Genomic DNA, 9,248 nt, shown 5'->3' with positions numbered 1-9,248 from the left:
CCTCTTACCCCTCCTCCCATTCCTTCCTTTCCCTTTCCCCTCCATAACCCACTAAATAAATACCCATTTCTCTGCATGGCATACCTATCCATCTCTTTCTCTTACCCACCACATGGCTCCCTGCCTAGGACCTACTGGCCCTTGTGGCCTGCCACTGCACTCCTTGGGAACTACAGCATTTTATCTAAACCATAACAAAGGGGAAACTATTTGGTATGCAAAACAAATTTTAAAATGTTATTTAAACAAAAGAAGAAGAGGAAAATGGAGACCTAGAGTGTTCATGCATGATTGTAACACATGGAGGGCTGGGCCAGTTTACTATTTGCAGACAAACTTAGACTACATAGCAAGTTCCAGGCCTACTTAGGCTATAAAGTCATACTCTGGGGAAAAGAAGATGAGAGGGAAAGAAGGAAGGAAGAAAGGAAGGGAGGGAGGGAGGGAAGGAGGGAGGGAGGAAGAGAGGGAGGAAGGGAGGAAGAGAAAAAGATGAAGGGAAGGGAATTAGAGAGGAGAAAGAAAGGAAGAAAGAAAAAGGAAAGAGGAAGGAAGAGGAGAGTGGAGAAGAAACAAGAAAGAGGAACTGAAGTTGGAAGAGGAGAGAATCTCTCTCCTTGCACAAACAGGAGGGAGGTGAGAAGGCCCCATTAACAAACCAGTAGAGAGCCTTTATGAGGAATTAAAGCAACTGGGGTTTATCAGCTTTCATAATCAGTAGAGATAAATCTCTCTTGAATTTGGTACCCCAACTATGGCATTTCACTCTGGAAGGCTGAACATGACTGACACATAAACAACCATTATTACTTGTTTCACCCTTTAATTATCATTTGCAACTACCATGCCTCGTAGATGGATAGGATCTCAAGGGTTTGATCATGTATTTGAGGTCATAGTGTAGATACAAGACCTGAATTAGCTCTTTCCAGACAAAGTTGGGGCCCACTAATCCAGCTGTCTTTCCCAGTAATTGGATCCCCAAACAGTTAGCTCAGACTATTTAATCTAAAATAGCACTTTTTACATGTTAAGATTTTGTCTTGGCTGGTATCCATAACTGCAGGCAAAAAGGGAAAAGGATAAACAGTTGATATTTTCAACCTGGAAACCCATTCCAAGTACCGTCTGTGCCATAGTGAAGGAAGCTTCTGCAGGCACAGTGGATAGGGAGCCTGGAAGCCCCAGAGCCCTGCAGCACAGTGGCCTTGGGTTATCCATGAGCACTGAGGCCTTCAGCCAGAATTCTGACTAGGGAAAAGTAGGCCTGCACTAGGCTTTGCTTCAGGGCTGGCATTTCTGCCTCCAGAGAAACATGTCAGCGCAGAGTTTCCCAGATGCAGCTGGAAGCAGGTGCTAGCCCAGGCAGAGGATGACAACCTCAAAGCTGAGCTTGGAACGTCAGCTCAGGACACACACTGATTTCAACTGGAAAACTATATGGCTTTTCCTCAAAGATGGCTTTAATTAAACTTTATTTTTTTATATAGTTACAGATTCATATCCATACCTGTAGACTCACATACAGAGAGGTTCCCTGTACCTTTTACCTGTTCTCCATCAATGCTAATGTCTTAAGGCTGTGGAACAATCTCATGGCCAAATGTTGATGATAACATTGGTAATGTGTTGATGACCTCACTCCGAGTATCACTTCTACTCATGGGTTTAATTATATGCAATTGGACTACATGTGTGGGTTCAGAGATCCACTCCCACAGTAGAGAGAAGGACCGGCTCTAGCCTCAAGAGAACGCTTCTTGTCCTTTCTAATTCCATGTCCATCCTCCACTGACAATACCCAACTGGGCAACTACAGCCTGTTTATACCTTAACTGCTTCAAATTGCTTGTGCATGGAATCACAAGGTCTGAAAATCCTTTGAGTGGCCTTCTTAAAAGGTTAATTGTTTGATAGTTTTTTTATTTATATAATGAATTTTGTTTTTTTTCACCCCTAGTCCTTTAGTACTTTCTCTCCTCTCTCTCTCTCTCTCTCTCTCTCTCTCTCTCTCTCTCTCTCTCTCTCTGTCACTGAAGCTCTTCTCAAGTTCTTCCCCTTGTGCTTTCAAGTCTTCTTTCTGTACGTGGCCTACTGAGCTTCTCGCCAAAGTATGGGTGGAGGTTAATTTACTGCAACAAGGACGACTTGTCAGTGGCTATGCTGTTGAATACATGAGGGATAGACACCCCTCCTTCAACAACCATTAATTGCCCATAGCCACTCAGAGAGAGGTGGGACTTTGTGAGCCCACCACCCGTCTGTAATGGAATGATGAGGGGCTTAATATGGTGCGGGTATTATGCAAATAATCATAACTGCAGGGAGTTCCTCAGAGCAGTGGCTCTTTTTGCTGTGTTTTGCTGCACGTCTCCCCATCTTCCAGTTCTCATGTTCTTTCTAATCCCGCTTCTGCAACATTCAACTGAGCCTATGCGCTGTTGAGGTTCCTTCCTTTCTATTGCTGAGTACCTGACATTCCACAGTCTAGATGGACAACACCTTGTTTAATCCTTCACACACCGACGGGCATGAGGTTGTTCCCATTTGAGAATACTGAATAAAGCTGGCAAAACTACCAGGTGTCGTGGGTTTTTGTTTGTGAGTTTGTGTGTGTGTACATGTTTGTTTCTCTAGGGAAAATATTCATCACTACACTTTCTGGATTGTAGGTGAGTCTGTTCTTCTTAAAGAGAAATTATCAAACTGTCTTCTGCAATGCTTTCTGGCATAGCCAACAGCTGTCTCTGCCTTTGATGTTCCTATTAGTTTAGATTTTAGCCATTCTGGTGGGTGTGCAGCAATACATTAGTGTTTTATCATGTATCTCCTCCATGGTAAGTGATGTAATCTATCTTTTAAAGTCCTTATTTACCATCTGTATAGCCTCTCCAGTGAAACAGCTGTCCATGCCTATTGTCCATTTTATGCTTGGATTTAATTGAATATAAAATTTTGAATAGTAAGAGATTTGTTGTTTGGTTGGTTTTATGGTTCTATTTTTCACATTCTAATTGCTATCCTTTGAATACATAGTTTGGAGATTTAGAAATATTTTCTTCCAATCTGTAGAATGTCTTTTCCTTCAGCTAACAGAACTTTGCAAAGTAAATATTTTTAATTCAGATAAGGTGAGATTTATAAATAAAACCTTCTTTAAACCATGTTTTATGTATGTTAAGCTCAAAATCCCTTTGCCAAGTCATGGACACCAAAGATTGCTTCCTATCGTTATGGGGTGGGGGACATATGCACGTGTGTGTATATGTGTGTGAAGGTGCATTTATATGAATAAAGAGGCAGGAGAGCAACATCTCAGATCTTCCTTGATCATTCTCCACCTGACTTTTTTTTTTGAGACAGGGTCTCTCATTGAATCTGGGAGATCATTGGCCGAGCAACACTGCCTAGTCAATGAGCCCCTTGATCTACCCATGTGTTCCCCAGCAGTGCTGGGGCTTCATGCAAGCAAAGCTACACTTGTCTTTTATGTAGGTCCTGGGGATCCAAATTCAGATCCTCACATTTACACAGCAAGCATTTTACCCACTCAGCCACCTTCCACTTCTCCTCCAGTCTTTCAGATATTTCATAGTTTACATTTCAGTTTGTGATCTGCATTTCTGAACTATTTCTGATAAAAATCCAATCAAAGCCATGAATCTAAGAAAAGGAGAAATGCATTCTGTTGGCTTTCTATTCATTCACCCATTCACTCAGTTATTCAGTCAGTCAGGCAATCATGACCCTATATAGCATAGCATAGCATAGCATAGCATAGCATAGCATAGCATAGCATAGCATAGCATAGCATAGCTTTCCTCTGTCCAGGGTCATTTAAGGTTCTTTTAATGGAGGACAAGCAGCTCCCTCTGTTAAGTGAACTGCTCCCCACAATGGCAATGACAAAGCCCACCTACAACCACCCGGATCAATAATAAAATGATGTGCCGTATTTGAACCTGTGACTCCTGAAATCCTCTCACTTCTATACAGCCAGAGTAGCCAAGGGTTCCAATAAACCAATGAGAATGCTCACATTTGTGCTGTAAACAAGGGGAAAATCTTCATAGAAAACAATGTTAATGTGAGCTCAGAGAACAATTACCGAAAAGCTTCCACTTAACCTCTCCAAAGCTCAGCACAAGGAGTGGTGCCTATCTACCTCCCACATGGGATGGCACTGCCATGCCCACTTGGTTAAGGCTAAGATTGGAGAAAGGAGAACATTGACATCTTGAATGGAAACAGAGGTACAGAGAAAGGTGGGTAATTAATCAAAAGACAGATAATTTCGAATGAGATCATTCCTCAGACAGTTTGTCAGTCCAGCAGTCACCTGCTACATGGTTCATCCTTTTGTCATTGGCTTATGTATCCCAAAGACCTACCCCATTGCCTTCCATGCATAATTAATAACAAACAAGAACATGTTAAAGAGCTAGAGAGACTCTTGGTACTTTCTGAGGATTTGTTTCAGGTCTCATCCCTTCCTTAAACTCTTGGCACACCGCAGAATACGTCTTCTTTCTGTGATTGGGGTGAATCTGTGTGTCAACTTTCTGTCTCCACTAGCAGAGACCTGTGCAAGGGATGCCCTGCTTATCTGTAGCCATAGCATTTAGCACACTGCCTGTCTCACAAGAGATGACCTCCAAATAAACATCAAAGTGTAAGAGAACTAACTCCATTGTCCATCTCTGCTTGAGATGTGCTGCTCCCTCTGGAGCCACTGGGCTCTTTTTTGTATCTATAATTCTATAACCTGGGGAAGATGGAACACAGACACTTGACGGTGGACTCAAGTGCTTGTATAGCCCAGGCTGATTCTGCCTTCTAGGGCCAGCTTGATTTATCCATTTGCTGTATGAATTTTTGCACTGCTCTCTGCCACTTCTAGACAGCAAGGAAACAGAAAGTGGAAAAAAGTAAGATTTAAGCACTCTTGCCTTTTTTTCAGTGCCAGAAGCCTGCTTTTGGGAGAGTTCAGATCCCAAAGAGGATATGTGGAGTTGGGGTAGGGGGAGGGCTCATACACACACACACACACACACACACACACACACACACACGATAAGAGGAACCCTGATTGCTCTTTGGACTTCACCCACAGGGCAGGGAACCCTGATTGCTTTTCGGGCTGAGGGGGGAGGGGACTTGATTGGGGAAGGGGAGGGAAATGGGAGGCGGTGTTGGGGAAGAGACAGAAGTCATAGATAGATAGATGATAGATAGATAGATAGATAGATAGATAGATAGATAGATAGATAGATAGATAAGAAGCTAAAGCCTGAACCTTTGGACTTGTGTCAAGGATTTACAGTAAGTCATATCTGGATTCTCTTAAGATAAAAAACCCATATGGATAGAATGAATAGCTACCCTGTGTAAAACTGTACCTGAGATAATTGATAGAAAAAAATACAAAAATAAATGCTTCCATTAAAATTAAAAAAAAAGATAAGAGGGTGAACCAGGATGGCTGCCAGCAGCATTTAATTGATAAGAGACTACACTTTTTATACTGTATAGTTGCACATAGTTTTAAACTGGAGAAAGGGGAGCATCTGACATCAGGTGTGGCTTGAGATCAGAGATTGAGGAACTAGCCTTGACCTTGACAATAGGCACCAATTGAGTATTAATGAAAGAGCCTCAAGAAATAAGAAGAATGACTGCTTTATCAAGCTGGAACTTTCCTCTAGCACCCAGGGAATAGAGACCCTTATCCAAATGCCTGACTTTGGGAAAAAAAACTTCTTTTGAGGAGTGTACATAGTTAGGGTAAAAATAAATGCTGCAGGTCCCTAAGGGGTCTGTGTGCCATGAGGGGCAATGGATCCCAGGCAGGAAGCCATGCGACAGGTGAGAGACAGAGGCCTGTCTTGTGAGGAACCACGTGGGAGGAGCCCCAGCCTCTGTGGGAAAGAGAGAGATGATAGGCACCCATGCAGAGGAAGTGGGTATTTATTTAGTGGGTTATGGAAGAAAAGGGAAAGGGGAGAAGAGGAGATGTGGTTAGAACAGAGACAGAAGGAGAGAGAGAGAGAGAGAGAGAGAGAGAGAGAGAGAGAGAGAGAAAGGGGAGAAGTGGAGAAAGGAGAGAGGCAGAAGATGATGATAATGAACCCTTTCCTCCCCAAGATACTTTTGATCATGGTGTTTCATTATCGTAATAGAAACCCTAAGATATCATGTTTGTGAGTCAGTAGAAGACTTCTGATGTGGGTTGTCCTTCTGTATATGTGTTGCTTTTATTGGTTGATGAATAAAGCTGTTTTGGTCATTGGTTTCACAGAGTAAAACCAGGCAGGAAATCTGAACAGAGAGAGAGAGAGTAGGCAAAGTCAAAGTGATGCAAGCAAGTCTCAGAGGAAACAAGACATGTAGAAAATGAGGTAACGCCACGTCCATGTGGCAATATATAGACTAATAGAAATGGGATAATTTAAGATGGAAGGACTAGCTAGAAATACACCTGAACCACTGGCCGAATAGTGTTGTAATTAATATAGTTTCTGTGTGATTATTCGGGTCAGGGCAGCCAGGAAAAGAATGTGCAGCCTCCCTGTACAGACAGCCTCAAGGTAGCTCCTTTAGCCTTGCATACCTGACATTCTTTCACAGACAGTGTAATGAATAGAATTAAAAATGAGAAGTGTGAGAAAAAATAACATACTACCAACAGCATTTCAGACATGTATTAATACATGTGATCTTTGCAAAAGGAAATATGATCATTGAAGCTAAAAATAGTTTAGGTCACGCAAGAGAGATTAGATGAAACACCTGGGGGAATTAATGTCCCTGACAGGAAAAGAATCACCAAGAATAAGGAGAGAGAAGAGCTATGAAATACAAGGGAGGTAAAAGGAGAAAGAGAGGATAGGATGAGAACTTAGAGCCCCATCTAATTGCTTCGGAAAACAAAAGGTGAGTAGGGAGAAGTGTTCTTCAAAAAGAATTGGTGATCAGATTTAGGGAGACAGCTTACTGAAAGGAAACCCAAACTCCAGGCTTTGTAGTTAAACTGCTTTACATCAAAGACAAAGATAAAAGCCTGAAGGGCAACCCAAGAGAAATGTCAGATTGCTGAAACTGGACGATGGTTCGGCCCCCTGCTCTGTCTGTGGAGGCCAGAGAGTGAATCCCTTCCTAGGTGAAGAGAAAATAATGACTCTGCAAGATTTCCTTGCCAGGAATATGATGACCCCAGAGTGACGGTGAAGTGCAGATGCTATAAATGAACAAAACCTTGTCAGCAAGGAACCCTCGCTGAAAGAGCTCTAGAGGAAAGACTGACAGAGAAGAATACTGAGCCCAGGGAGAAGGTGTGAGATGCTGTGCAGGACAGTGATGGAAGGAAGCCTACGTGTGGACAAACCTGTGCCAACACTGGTTGCAGAAACAATGGCAACAGCAATTAACAGAAGCAAGGACATGGAGAGTGGAGTGAAAATGCTCATTCAAAGCTGCATGAAAGGAGGAGCTGATCCTTACAGCAAAGGTGTGAATAAACATGTATCCTCTTAACTAACTTGGAGGAAATTTTAAAGGATGGCAGAAAAAACCTATAGTGTGCACATTTTAATAGTGTGACTAAAAATGACTAGTAACACTATTTTATTAAAAATAGGATGAAAGAATCACACCAACATATGTCAACCACAAAGCCAAATAAGACAGAAGAAACTAATTTAATATATATTGGATTGTAATAAATATTAGATTTAAATATAACTTTAATTATAAAAATAATTATTCACCGTATATTCATTCAGCAAACTTTTTCTTGAGGGCTTTCTATGCAATCGATCTACTCTTACAGTGAACAAAATTAGCAATTATGAAATGGTTCTAAATAAAGTTTGTTACTCAACTTTTTTATTACTGTTTTAAACCTCCTTAGATGGGGCTAGAAAGACTAAAACTCTCTTTCTTCCTCTCGCAGAGAACCCGGGTTCATTTCCTAGTACCAGCATAGTAGTTTACCATCATCAATAAAAGATTATTGTTTCAGAGATTCCAAACAAGGGGTCTTTGGTCTGGTTACATTTCAGCCTGGGGTGAGGTAGTATAACATGGCAGACACATGGTGCAGTGGAAAACTACTCATCTCACAGTGGCCAGGAGACAAAGAATAAGGAGGAAGGACTTGGCACCTCAATATATTCTTCCAGGACCATAACCTGGTGATATTTCCTCTTATAAAACTCTACTCCTGAAGTCACTCAGCACCATAAGCTCAAGACTTCATTGGGACATCTGCTTTGGGAGGTTACTGAAGACCAATCCTAGCAATGATAAACAAGTTAACTTAACAACACAGGAGAGGGACTTATCTACAAACATAGAGGAAAATTTATTAATGCATGTATTCAATAATATTTTTTTGATTGTCTGTGGAAGATCTGGCCATGTAAACTAGCAAAAGTATGTTAGTGAGCAAAAGAGAAGTTTGTTCTCATGGAGCTTTCAATTTTATGGATGGAGTTGGGCAGTTACTTAAGAAAGATACTCATTGTGAATGTGTCTTCAAAGCACCTACTATAGGTTTATGGTCTCTTTGTCAAAAGCTTGCATGATTTAACTTAGTATGCATACATAAAGCTTTGTTGTATTTGCTTAAAGTACCTTCTGGGGCTGTCTAAGCTGTCTCCATCTACAAAGACCATCCTTAGGTCCCTCCCAACAGCAGACTCGCTTGCACAAATCAGATTTTTGTTGTTGTTGTTGGAAGGTAGGTGGAAGTTGCATGTGCCATACCAATTCAAAGCAACTAGAACCACTTGGGGGTTCTGAAATTGCTGTTTGAGTTTTGCCCCAGTTTACTATACTGGAAACAGGATCCACTCTTTAGGCAAAGGACCAGTAATGACAAGGTGTGGAACACAGTTACATCTACCCTCATGGATATAGACATGGCCATGATCTTGGTTGATAGAACTATTAGGGTTTGGGGTCATGTTAATGCTGCTTAGCTTACTTGAAAAGTTGATGTGGACAATACACACAAATTATTCCCAGCTATTTCACTACGGCACACTTTTGGGTGGTGTCCATTTTATCTACTTCGAAAACGGACATCATTCTTTACAGAACCATCCCAGCTGTGGTAAACTCAGGGGCTGATTTTAGAATTCTTTCGGAAGCTTTGCATATGATTTCAGACAGAGTAGAAAGATTTGAAGGCTCTATGACAAAAGCAGCACTGCCAATTTCTTGTTGTGCTGTATAATTTTAGATCT

Source organism: Microtus ochrogaster, chromosome 15 (genome assembly GCF_000317375.1).
Source record: "Microtus ochrogaster isolate Prairie Vole_2 chromosome 15, MicOch1.0, whole genome shotgun sequence".
In the NCBI taxonomy this organism is placed as follows: Eukaryota; Metazoa; Chordata; class Mammalia; order Rodentia; family Cricetidae; genus Microtus; species Microtus ochrogaster.
The sequence above is the reverse complement of the archived record's forward strand: the minus strand, read 5'-3'. Positions refer to the sequence as shown.